The sequence below is a fragment of the Mirounga leonina genome, unplaced genomic scaffold (genome assembly GCF_011800145.1).
Source record: "Mirounga leonina isolate KUSES-001 unplaced genomic scaffold, KU_Mleo_1.0 Mir_125, whole genome shotgun sequence".
NCBI classification, from domain to species: Eukaryota; Metazoa; Chordata; class Mammalia; order Carnivora; family Phocidae; genus Mirounga; species Mirounga leonina.
This window is the reverse complement of record NW_023270305.1, coordinates 76,144,659-76,157,661: the sequence shown is the minus strand read 5'-3', so window position 1 is coordinate 76,157,661 and position 13,003 is coordinate 76,144,659. Positions and strand designations below refer to the sequence as shown.

The window sequence follows — 13,003 nt, the reverse complement described above, 5'->3', positions numbered from 1 at the left end:
CTCTCCCCTCTGCCTTTTCTGCCCACGAGTCGGGCTTTAGGATGTCAGTTACTTGACGAACGCAACTGGCACTCAAGAAAATAGAACATTCCCGGCAGCCTTGGTAGTGCCTGTCGAGTGGCCAGGCTCCTGCTCTTGGAAACCCCTGTCTTTGGGGTCAAACTGGATCCGCCTTCCTACTCTCAGACTCCTGCAGCTTCAAGGTCCCCACCGCCCCCTCTGTAGGAAGAAGAATAAACAAACAGAGTAGAGTAACTGTGGAATACTGACATTGAACATTAACCCCACGCTTCCCAAAGATTAGTTTACCATAACCATTGTTATATGTGTTCCACATGTCCACCGAGAGAAGGGGACAGACAACATGGCATTTGCAATCGGGAGATGTGGGTGTCAAGGCCACGTGTTGCCTGCCCAGTCTCTACCACATGCCAGCTTCCAGCCCCCCTTAGACAGTGTCTCACACATCATAAGACCTCAATAAATGGCAGGTATGTGGTGATTAAAGCACGTGTGTATCGTGGTCTAGAAATGCAAGTTACAGGAAATATTGCTTGATCTTCCTTAAAAACAACTTCATCAGGATGCTGGGTACCCACTGTCACCAGCATGGTAGGACATTCCTCCCTTGGCATTACTGGGTTGTCCCCTGTCCTTCATGACACCAGAATCTGGAGGCTTATGTGGCCCACACAGGGAGCGCCAGACAATTCCATCATCCAGGGCAATCCCCTGGTCACATCAGTGGTAGCAGCACAGTCCTCCCCCCCTCCCCCCGCCTCAGAGAACCCACCCCCCACTCTTCGTTCACAGCTCTGTGGGGTGAGGGCTAGGGGTGGGACATGGGACCAATTCTCCGTCTCTAATGGCTTCCAAAGACTTTGCTCTTTCCCCTCTGCACCAGTTGGGGACCTAGGCGGAAAGAGATGCCACACCCAACCAAGGTAATTGGAGGAGAGTTTTAACAAAGGAACTATTTACAAAGGTATGGGCAGCATTTAGGGAAACCACTGAGGGACGGTGCAGAACCTTGGTGCTGGCAACTGTGGGAAGTCATGATGCCCTTCATCCTTAGATCAAGGAGAAGAAACTGTTACCAGAGTCCAGAAAGGTGCCCCAACAGGTGCCGTGGCCTTCCCCAGAGGGAGACAACTAACCCACAGCATCCCTGCAGGGAAGATCCAAGCACCAAGGACCTGACCTCACTGCCCTGTCTTCTGATCTCTTGCTGGTTCCTTCTATCAGCTAAACCCAAGCAGAAGCCAGAGAACAAAGAAGCCCTTTGATGCTTGTTCACATCAGCCACCTGGGCACAGAGCAGAGGGTCGGGAGGGCCAAACAGAAGATGTTCCTCTGCCCTTCTATCCCAGGAGTCCGAGCGTCACCTCTTGGGGGGACAGGGAGGGTGAGGTGTCTCCAATGGTTCCACCACATGGTATTTGTAAATGGTTCTAGAATTGTAAGCTTGCTGACCAGATGACAGCCCATTATCTACAGCAACAGATGGAGCACTCCTGGGCGTGGCTTCATGTATAGATATGGGGGCTAGGAAGGTCCCCCAATTCTCCTTCAGCTTCTAATGATGGCTCAACATGTCACCGGTTAAAGTTTCGTCCCTTTGATTGAAAATGTCGATCCCTGCTGGAGCACAAGTAACTTTAGGCAAAGAATTATCCAGCTGCTATCAACAATATGAACCATGGGATAAAGATTCCAAGAGCAGATCTGATAGGAACTTGAGGGAGAGAAAGCACAGAGCATCTACAGTTTGGGGGCAGTGCCAACCTGCTGGCATATTGTCGTGCAGCGTTCTGTGTGTATTTTTGTCATGTGTCTTGAAGCAGAGCGATGGGCTGGATCCTGGGGATCTTAGCTGAGAAGAGCTTAGGCTGGTTCCCGGCCCCCACGTGCTTTCTTCTTGCACCTGCGCTAGTCAACAGCACCCTAAGACCCCAGTCATTACTGAGTTAGCTTCCTGACTGGGTAACTGGGTTTATTTCAACACCCAAACTCGTTCAGCATAAGCCAAGTTCAAAACAAAGAGAGGCCTGGACTCTATCACACCAACAAATGGTGATGCTATTTTTCAGGTTGAAACTTTCCAGAGCCTTTCACAGATGTATTTATACTATGCGACACTTCTGCAGCCTTTCTTGCCTGTTTATGATTCTGGGAAGTGCAGACGGAATGTTTATGTAGAGATTTCAGTGATAGAAAATGGAATAGTTAGATGACGAAAGGTATTCATTTGAAAACAAGGACACGGCAGCAGGTCTCAGGCTCGTCGGCCTAGCTTCTGTGGATAAACACTTTGGAGGCAACAGATTCCATAAATGACTCTCCGTTGCACCCCTGACACACATGGGTCCACATCTGAGGACTTCTCAGTATAGAAAAACAGGGCTCTTGCCCCCTTGCTCTTCCCAGCCTACAAGAGTTAATGCTGTTCTATGCCCTCTTTCCTGAAACCGTTCTTTCCAAACTTCTATCTCTCCTGATCTGCTTCCTCCTCTGATAAGAGCTTCCTCTCCTGATCTGCTCGTCCTTCTCTGGCTCCCTGATTAGCTCATCTTCCTCTGTCACAGGATCGACTAATCCAACAAGGGAAAAATCTGTGTGGGGTAAAAGAGACTACTTCCCTCCAGCTAGGGGCTGGTGTGTGCATAGACTCCCCATGCCTTCCCACCCCAGGGAGGGTGAGGAGGAAAAGGCAGTCCCAGCTGCAATCAGGCGAGGTGGGCCTTACTGGCCCTGGAGACAGATGAGAGGCACATACTTCCTGCTCCAGGCTCCATGGTGCCAGGCTCAGCAGCAGGGCCTGGCGCTGCACTCAGGTGGTGGGGAGAGGGACCCCATCCCACTTACAAAACTCAGCTCTGGTAGGTTCCAATAGTAGCAGAACCAACTTCACAGAAAGATCAAGCCTGTCCAACATGAAGCAAGGAGCATTGGTGACAATGACTGTGGGCAGCAACAAGAAATGGCATCTACAGTGACCAGGAGGGAAAGATGCTCCAGATTCAAGGTGAGGGATTTAGGCTCACACGATGTGTGAATACTACACATGATAGACTGTAAGCTCCTCGAGGTGAGGCTCTTCTATTTTGTTCAGAGCTGAGGCTCTAGGATCTAGCCACGGGGCTTGGAACATGGAAGAACCTCAGTGAACATTTATTTTAAAAAAAGAGAGAGAGAATGAATAGTACTGATGGATGAATGAGATTTCATGACCCCAGGGGCAAAAACCCTGTGAGCATTGGCCGGGGAACTGAGATGCTGGCACTGGTGGGGGGCCCTCAACCAGGCTCGGGGCCAGGGACAAGTTCCTAGAATGCTCAGGCCATCTGGGGGTCTCCATCTTCTTGCTATCCTGTGCCTACCAGTTTCTGATTCCTGAGGGGTCGACTCAATGCCTATTTGCTGAATTGAATCAAAATGTTTGTTCCAGACCCATATGTCCTTTGGTTTGGGTCTCTGAGTTTTTGGCAACAGGACCAAGAAGAGAAGAAAGTGCCACATCCATGACAATTCTCCCGGTCACACCTAGTCCTGACCACAGCCCAGATCCTGGGCCACAGCCCCCAAAGGCAGATGCTGTTCCCACCTACACATGTCTGCTCTGGGGGTGACTCTCAGCAGGCATGGTGCATCATGTCCCACCCCACCCCAAGACTGTGTGCATGCAGTCGGCCCCTCTGAAGGGGTGGGGGTGAGTCAGCATGGAGGAGGGAGAATGTCACACCAGGATGCTTCCAACAGCTCTTCCTGGAGGTCAAGGGAGAACCCCACAGTTGGATGGGCCCATACACCAGCCTTGACAGGCTGCCAGTTATGAGGGCCTCAGTGCCTTGCCTCAGGCCTGGCTTTGTCCAAGAGGAGCCCCTTCAAGCCTCCCCTGCACTGACCTCTTCCCTTGTGTAGGGAGACTATATGCCCCCGCACAGGGGCTGACCTGAGGCCAGAGTCACCCTTCTCACCAGATGTCTGCAGGGCTCAGGCCTGTGAGTAAGCCAGCCGAAATCCGAGGAAGGTGGTTAGAGCTAACACAGACGGGGCTTTAGGGGGACTATCCAGGAAAAGCTCTGGCACCGCAAGTTCCAAAGAACAGTCCAGAGGGTTGCTCAGCCTCTGACTCCAGGCTCTGTCCCTGGGTGGTAACTGATATAGAGCCTATTCCTGGAACAGCAACTCAACACAAAAGCTATCGACCAGGTCCTAGTCATAGAGGGGACTCCCCTCTAGTGTTTGCATGCAGAAGGGTAGTCATTAGACCATTAGGGTCCTTCTCTACCTCTAACCCTGGGAGCCCAGTGGGAGGGGAACCCCTCTTCCAATTACACGTATCAGTGGTATGTGCTCCCCTATTGCATGCTCAGGGTTAGAGGTCATTCTTTAAGTCAAATATAATCAAAAAGCAAGGCATCTTCAGGACGTACATATTCTTTAAATACACATAGAGCCTTTGTTATGTCCTGGCCAGACCATAAACTGGGACATGTTAGGTCAGATAAAGGTGATCTGGGTGTATGGGTATTTTCTGTCACTTCTATTACTTAAACTTTCTTATTTTCAGACTCCTCTTTCTCTTTGTGCTTTTTTTTCTTTTTTCTTTCTCCTTTTTTTTTTTTTCCTCTCTTCTTGACTTACCTTTGCCTTGATAGGGGCACTCAGGGACTCTATCAGCATTCTACATCATACTGTTGATATTGGCATGAGAAAAAAAAAAGCTGCTGACCCCAATATGGGTCTTTCCAAAGCCTGGGGAGACCCCAAGGAATTCTGTAATCCTAAAATAAATTTGGGTTCATTAATGCAGAAACACAGGAAGTTCTCTTCTGATTTTCAGAAACTTGGTTTTTAAATGAAATTAATGTTCTTATTATAAAAGCAATGCAAGATCATTGAAAACAATTTAGAGATGACATATAAGCCAAAGAAGAAATTCAGCCATAATCCTATCATCCAGGCAGAAGCACATTTCCACACTGAACGCTTATCCTTTCAGAGTGTATGTGTGAGGGAACTGTGTGTACGTCAAGTTTCCCTTAAAGTTGACCTGCCTTTTTACTACCAATATGTCATACCATGGTCTCTGTTATTAAATATCCTTCTATGGCATTTCCAAAGATTGCAGTGTTTCCTTTATGGCAATACTATTCTTCATTTTACCAGTCTCTGTTGTTAGTCATTTTGGTTGTTTTCAACTTTCCCCAATTATTGAAAGAGCTGCAGGAGATGTCCCTGGAGCTGTATCTCTGCCCACACCCCCGATTCTTTCTCAGGATAAATTCCCAGACATGGAACGTCTGTCAGTAACACAGATAGCAGTTGCCAAACAGCCCACCCTGCTTGGCCTTCCCCCACCTCCAGCCACAGATGCAATGCCTTCCAGAAATAAGAAATTTAAGGGTGAATAAGGTATGGTTGCCCCCCCAAATTAGTCTTCTCTCTCCTCTTCTAGCATATGGTTTTAAAAAGCTCCATAAGAGGGCACCTGGGTGGCTCAGATGGTTAAGCGTCTGCCTTCGGCTCAGGTCATGATCCCAGCGTCCTGGGATTGAGTCCCGCATCGGGCTCCCTGCTCCTTGGGAGCCTGCTTCTCCCTCTGCCTCTCTCTCTGTCTCTCATGAATAAATAAATAAAATCTTAAAAAAAAAAAAAAAAAGCTCCATAAGAGTTCTGTGATTTGTAGCCCAAGAATACCCCTGTCATGCGTGAGTGGGGAGGATGGGGAGAGAGAGCTCTAAGTGCACTCCACTCCTAGCTTCCCCAATGTCCAGCATGAAGCCAATCCCTTAGAATCTTCCCTGGAATCTTTTTCACCCACACAAATGCCCCGAAGCCAGAGTAGAAGGTTGGTGTGCTCCTTCCACGAGGCAGCACTGAAAATCCACACCACATCACAGAGACACTGTGGTGTGGCGGGGGGTGGGGGGGAGTCTCCTCCCCCTTCTGTGCCTCAATGCCAGCCCCCTAATCTGAGGAAGCCACGGGCAGCCCGCCCAGAGGCTCTGCCATTCGTCTGATCAAGTGAGATACCTTCCCAGCACTGCGGCTTTCTCCTTCCACTGCTCTTTGGGATTGCTGGAGTATGTGTGGGGCCAGGGATGTCCTTGAAGCGGGCAGGCCAAATGGGGAGCTGGCAGCCCCTGCCCATCTGGGGGCCGAGGCTCCTTTAATTTGGATACCTTAAAAGGCTCTCGGGAGCAAGGGGCTGGGTTCTTATCTCCTGAGCTCTGGACAGTGCCTTATTTATAGCCCTGCTGACAAGAGGCGGCAGCCGGCCAGCAGCTGCATACGCAGTTGGGGCCATCCCACAGAGCGCTTGGCCCTGCGCTGCCGCTGTCCCTTTTGGTCAGGCTGGAGGACAGAAGGACAGGACAGGTAAGCTTCCTCTTCTCCCCGGCCACCCTTCCTTCCCTGTGTCTGCACAGGCTTCGCTGCCAGAGGTGCAGCCTTCGTGCCCTGGGAGGGAGCTCTCTGGCACTGTGGACCCGCAGACCCCAAGCGCAGACCCAGGCGGCCCTGGCAGGGGGCTCCCACCCCGTGGCTGCAGGGAAAGAACAGAACCCGCCCTCTCCAATTCTACCGCAGGTGCCTCCGGGAATATAAAGAACATGGAGAGAACCCTTTGCTCATGTGAGTGGGAATCAGGAATTACACTGAGTTTTGAACACCAGAAAGCTTTTTTTTTTTTAAGAGGAAAAAGAAAAAGAAAAAAAAATTATAAAATAAACATTGGAATGGGGGGAACCACAGTGTTCGGGAGCTTTTGCTGCCTGACAAAATTTCCGGATGGCCTGGGGGGGAGGAGGCAAATTACCGACGAGTCTGATTACGCTGGGAAAGTATGTTTATACAAGATGACTTGTTAACGTCAAAAGGACAGATAGCTGTTGTGTGCTTAAAAGAAATGCATTAATATTTTACTAATTTCTAGAGCAGGATATGAGCAAATGCACAGTACTGAGTAACGCTGGGGCCAATTGCGTAATAATGTTAATACCAATAGGATGACATATTATGGTAAGTGTCATACATATAAATGTCCTCTAGTGCTACTCTATGCAAGGCACCTTATCAGGTCCAATCTAATAAAAAACATATATATGATCGGATCAGGTTTTTAAAAATAATTCTGAGGTCAAAAGATAGTATTAACAGCTGATGTTACTTTATCACATACTTGCTCTATATCGGTTTGTTCTTGTTTTATTTGTTTCTTGAGGAATGTTGTTTGAATTTTGTTTTATTGCTAGGTTTATAACAAGATGTACTGTAATCAAATCTATTCCATTTTGAGATCCATCCAATCTTACAAGAGTTTTTGTTTTGAACGAAGTAGCCAACTACTCAACTCACATGATGACATTTTGGAGGCCTTTTCTAATACTAAGAAAATATTTCAATGTACAGCCTCCATGAAGTGTTGCATAGTCTCCCCCGACTGCTCACTCAGTCTCGCCTGTCCTTGAACACGTTTTGCACATATTAGAATTCATCATCCCATTTAGTGCTTCCAGAGTTCTCCATTGGTTCCAGATCCCTGAGGCTAGGCCACGTCATACTTCTCTCTGTAATCTGATAGCTCTTTTTTTTTTTTTTAAGATTTTATTTATTTATTTGAGACAGAGAGAATGAGAGACAGAGAGCATGAGAGGGAGGAGGGTCAGAGGGAGAAGCAGACCCCCCGCTGAGCAGGGAGCCCGATGCGGGACTCGATCCTGGGACTCCAGGATCATGACCTGAGCCGAAGGCAGTCGCTTAACCAACTGAGCCACCCAGGCGCCCAATCTGATAGCTCTCAACACAGGGACCTACACACCGTCTACTGGTGTCTAAAATATTTCATATTTAAAATAGGTGGCCAAAAACTGAATTTAAATCATCCTCTCCCCACCATCAAAAAAACAAAATTCAACTGAGTAAATTGGAAAGATCTTACTGGTTTTATTCAATGATTCATGAATCGGGCAGCATCCCATCCAGCAGACAGAAAGGAGCTCTGAGGCGCTGTACGAAATGGAAGACTTGTGTAGACAGAAGGGAGCAGGAACAAGGAAGTTACACCAGACAAACAAGTGGACTCGTTCCTGCAAGGTCACTTTCCTTTAGAGAATGGCAGGGTTCTATCAGGCAGATGACCTAACCAATGCTGATCAGGTGATTCCTGGTTGACTGGTTTAAAATTCCATTTCTGGAAGAGGCCAAAATTGTAATTAAGTTAAGTCTGTTTGGTGACATGGAGTTTAGTATAAGTGACTCCATTTGGGGCCTGTTCTCTTCTTTTTAACACCATGCAAGAAAGAGGTGAAATTTTTCATAATGTTTATATTTTCTTTTGTTTTTTCTTACTGTACAAATACATGTTCATCATAGAAAATACAGACCAGCAGAGAGAAGATGAAAAACTATGTGTAGTCTTACTACATTTATTGTTTATCTTAACTAATTCTTGATCCTAAGAGGTCCTTGATTTTAAGACCAACCATTAATTTAATACTAGCTTTACAAGAGAGGAAAAAAAATTCTCGCTATGTTGTCCAGATTGATGTATTTTAAGATGCATCCGAAAACAGAAAATTACATGGGGGAACTCTAAATTACAATTAAGAAAGAAAAAAATATGTATATAATCAGGTTATTTGGTAATCTACTTTTGTTCAATTTATGATCAATGTTCTTTTACCATGTATTCAAACTTTAATTCTTTGAAAATTAGTCATCTTTATATGACACTGCAACTTCTTTCATTTAGCCAGAATATTAAAATACCCATAATAGTTGGGAATAATACTAATGGGAAGTTAAACATAAATTGCGCTTTAGATAAGCAATTTTTATCAGAATATAACTAGTTTCAAAGTACAATCTGCTAACCTTTACACTATTAATGCAACCTACTGAATAGTAAAAATGCACAACCATTTCGTGCTTTGATCTACATGACCCCTAAAAACTTATTTTACTGATTTTTTTCATTATCACTGATTCATCACCCTTTTATCATTCAGTCTCCAATGTACCAAAATAAGGTTGAAAAATAGAAAGGAACTAACATAAGTTCTGAGCAATTTGATATTTGACAAGATGTATTTCATAAATATCATTAATTATCTTAAGTGTGCTTTAAAAAATTAATTTTAACCTTGAGTACATTTTTATAATTTGGGGCTTTGTTAAATTTAAAGAATAAATTTTAGATAGAAGAGGAATAAAAATTCATTTTAACAGAAGACTTTTGTTACAGTTAAAAAGTAATACTGAAAAGTTACACTGAAGTGAAATCATACCAAGCCAACGACTCATAAAATATAGTCCATGTGTTTTACCAAGAAGGCATGTATAATTAGATTTTAAGGGGAAAGGGCAAGAATTTCTTTTCGGTTTTTAGGAAGTGAGCCTTCTTTCCCTGTCTGGGACCCATCTAATGAGCATGAAGTGTGTAGAGGAATCTGAAGAGGCAGGAGGAACTGACTATTTTAACGTTAAGCAAAAGGCAACAGAGTGCTTTCTGCCTGGCTCAGTTTTGTCTGATAAATCTAGACTAATTTCAAAATGTCAGTCATGGTTTAGCATGAACACGAAAAAGAAAAATCCATGATGTAGATTATTCTATTTCTCTTTAATTGATATCCCTTGTATTTTCTCTACATTTTAAATAGCTTACCAAATTCGTACCCAGAGACTAATCATGGAAGTTTTTTTTTTTATGGAAGTTGTTTTTAAATTGCAAAATTCCATGCAAAAATAAAGCACTTTAATTATTGCCGATGAGTATAAAAACTATAAATAACCAGCCAGAAGGGTCAGCCTTTCAAAAAATAATAGCTACAATTTATTGAATGAGCACTCTCTCTGGGAACTAGTATTAACTCATTTAACATTCCCAGCCACTCTACAGGCATTATTATTATTATTATTATTATTATTCCTATTTTCAGATAAGGAAACTGGCTTAGAACAGTGTTATCCACCGCAGAAGGTGCAACCAAGTTTAAGCGAGTCTGGCTTCAGGGACCCTCTAGTTGGCATTAGAATAACAAAAGAGCAATCTTCAGGCCATATGCCATGAATAGTGTTTGAATGGCAGACATGCGCACTGTAGGAATGGTGGGCGATATTCCTATAGGGAAGATATATATGGGTAAAGATTACACCAACAAAGGTATGGAGCCGAAAGGAAGTAAGGAATTATGAAAGCAGAAACAGGTGGGGAAGAATGTGAACAATATGGAGACAGGAATAAATGGGATTCGCCCGCAGACTGAAGGGCGTGTCCTACGGGGACAAGATGAGCTCAATGAGTGTGTGTTGGGCAGGGAGGGGTAGCAGTAATGATTTAGGGACAATGCTGCTCTTTGTTCTCTTTGAACATTTCTATAAACCCACATTTTGTAAGAGGAAATGAAGAGGTGTCCTGCAGCGCCTGGGTGGCTCAGTTGGTTAAGCGACTGCCTTCAGCTCAGGTCCTGATCTCAGGGTCCTGGGATCGAGTCCCGCGTCAGGCTCCCTGCTCAGCGGGGAGCCTGCTTCTCCCTCTGCCTCTGCCTGCCACTCCCCCTGCTTGTGCTCTCTCTCTCTCTGTCAAATAAATAAATAAAATCTTGAAGAAAAAATAATGAAGAGGTGTACTGGCTCCCCAAAGTAAAAAAAAGAAAAACAAACTTCTCTGCCAAGAACCTGAATTGGGACTAATTTCAATTCCAAACTTAAAACAGAATGAAGCTCTGAGCTAAAGAGGCACTAGTAGCTGACCTCTGAGAGCTTGCCGTGTGCTGGGTGGTTGTGAGGAGAACACGCTTGTGCACACCCTCGTGTGATCCGCAGAACCGCTCTGTGAGGAGTGCTTCCAGTCTCCTGGCTTACAGGTGAGGACAGCCCCGCGCTGAGAAGTGAAGCGCTCAGAACCAGTAGGTGGGGATGCTGGGATTGGAACCCAGGCAGTACAGCCCCAGGACTGACAGCAGTCCGACCAGAGATTGCTGGGAAAGTCTCCACTATGGAGAAAGAAACTCACCTTAAAAATGAGTGAGGGAAGCGTGCCCGGGTGGCTCAGTCGGTTAAGCATCTGCCTTCAGCTCAGGTCATGATCCCAGGGTCTTGGGATCGAGTCCCTACATCAGGCTCCCTGCTCGCTGGAGAGTCTGCTTCTTCTTCTGCCCCCCCTTCCCTCCCCCACTCATGCTTTCGTGTTCTCTCTCACAAAAATAAATCAATAGAATCTTTTAAATAAATGAGTGAGGGCTTTCCACTCACCGTTTATTTTTCTTTTTTAAAATTCTTCCTTGGGGCACGTGGGTGGCTCAGTTGGTTAGGCGTCTGCCTTCGGCTCAGGTCATGATCCCAGGGTCCTGGGATGGAGCCCCGCATCCGGCTCCCTGCTCCGCGGGAAGCCTGCTTCTCCCTCTCCTACTCCCCCTGCTTGTGTTCCCTCTCTCGCTGTGTCTCTCTCTGTCAAATGAATAAATAAGATCTTTAAAAAAAATAAAATAAAATAAAATAAAATTCTTCCTTTATTCCCAGCACCTTCTCAAGAGCATGGGAAAGGTGTTAATCTTCTTAGTCAGACCCCTGAAAGCTAGCACGGTGCCTTACACACAGCAGCTGCCTAATAAATATTTGCCGGACTAAATTGTTGTGTTTAATTCAGGCATAAGAAGTGTTGAGATGCATAGGAAGGAGCCAGAAGTTTTCCTTGTTAGCTAGTATTCTTCCCTTCTGTGATACTGGCGTGGAAACAGGTTTGGTATTCCTTTTCCATTCTTGATACACAAGGACATAATTAATGATTGTAATAATTCCTCTTTAAATGGGATTTTCATTGGGCAATAAACACTAATATTTGATGATAATATATCCTTAAGGAGTAAATTCCTTGGCTTGGGAGTTCTTATTCACCTCAGTCAGTGTGGTGTGTGTGTGTGTGCACGAGAGGACGTGCGTGTAAGTGTGGGGTGTGTGTGTTGAGGGAAGGGAAAGAGGATTGGAGATGCTGAATAAATTCTAGACATGAGGTTCCTTCTTCAAAATCTCTCCAACTTTGTTCAGAATCTCTTGATTAATTTATTAGGAAACAACAACATTTCTGCTCTCTTTAAATATAATTCAGTGAACAAAGAAGCCAGTGAGAGAGAACCATCTCCTTATTTCACAACCCCAACTTTAATGACCCTGAATAAACCAGATATTATGCCCTTCCAATCCCTAAATCAAGACAGAGGTCAACGAGACTTTCCAGTTAGGTACTGTGAAAAAAAAGAGTAATGTGCGTTCAATGTCAAGAAAGCCAAGAGATTTTTGAAAGTGCCTAAGACAAACTCCTTTGAGGCGCCCCTCTCTCTATTCCTGCAAATTGAAAATGCAAAAATCTAATGAACAGTTGCAGATGTGTTGTCACTCAAATTAGCCAGCATGGGCAATCATCCAAGTGAGGGGAGAAGTATTCACGACCACAATGCCATGTCTAAAATACTCTCAGATGGAGAAACCGAGGGCAGCAAAGAGGTCCGACTGAGGATCTTCTCAATAAAACAGAATTCTCAGTAAGTCAGAAGGTTTGGAAATTCACAGTGGCATGTTCAACATCAGCTAAAGAATCAAATTTGGATAGAAGTATCAATAAACCCTTCAGACACTATTATTAAGAATCCTCCAGTCTCGCTGTGAATTAGCTCTCTGGCAGGATCCTGGCACCCCGTCCCAGGGCTGTTTATACTTTCTCACAGGGCACTTCACTGTTTCCTGGGAAGCGTCTGCAAACCTCTGCCAGCCTCAGGCAGGAGCAGCTAATGAAGCTCCAGAGGCCTACATGAGCTCACTTGAACCACAGGTCTCTTTTTTAAATGTATCATTTTTGTAACTTAAATTAGACCGCGTCTCTTGCCTGCTCAGAACCCTCCAATGGCTTCCCAAATCACAATAAAATCCTATTGCTACGTAACCTACAGACTGACAAGATCCAGGCCCTGAAATCTGACCTCATCTCCTCCCTTTCTCGCCT

The 13,003-nt window shown here is 45.3% G+C and overlaps 1 protein-coding gene across 3 annotated transcripts in view; it reads left to right on the top strand.

The window, feature by feature from the left end:
- Positions 1-6,205: 6,205 nt before the first annotated feature.
- The window catches only part of FHL2 (four and a half LIM domains 2), a 66,637-nt gene continuing 59,839 nt past the window's right edge, over positions 6,206-13,003 (top strand). The window contains exons 1-2 of one of the 3 annotated variants that reach the window (XM_035001876.1): positions 6,206-6,384; positions 10,722-10,871. The gene's annotated coding sequence lies outside the window, so the exon portion shown is untranslated. Of the gene's footprint in view, positions 6,385-10,615; positions 10,872-13,003 lie in introns of those variants that run through there. The other 2 variants (XM_035001879.1, XM_035001877.1) reach the window with 2 other exon arrangements.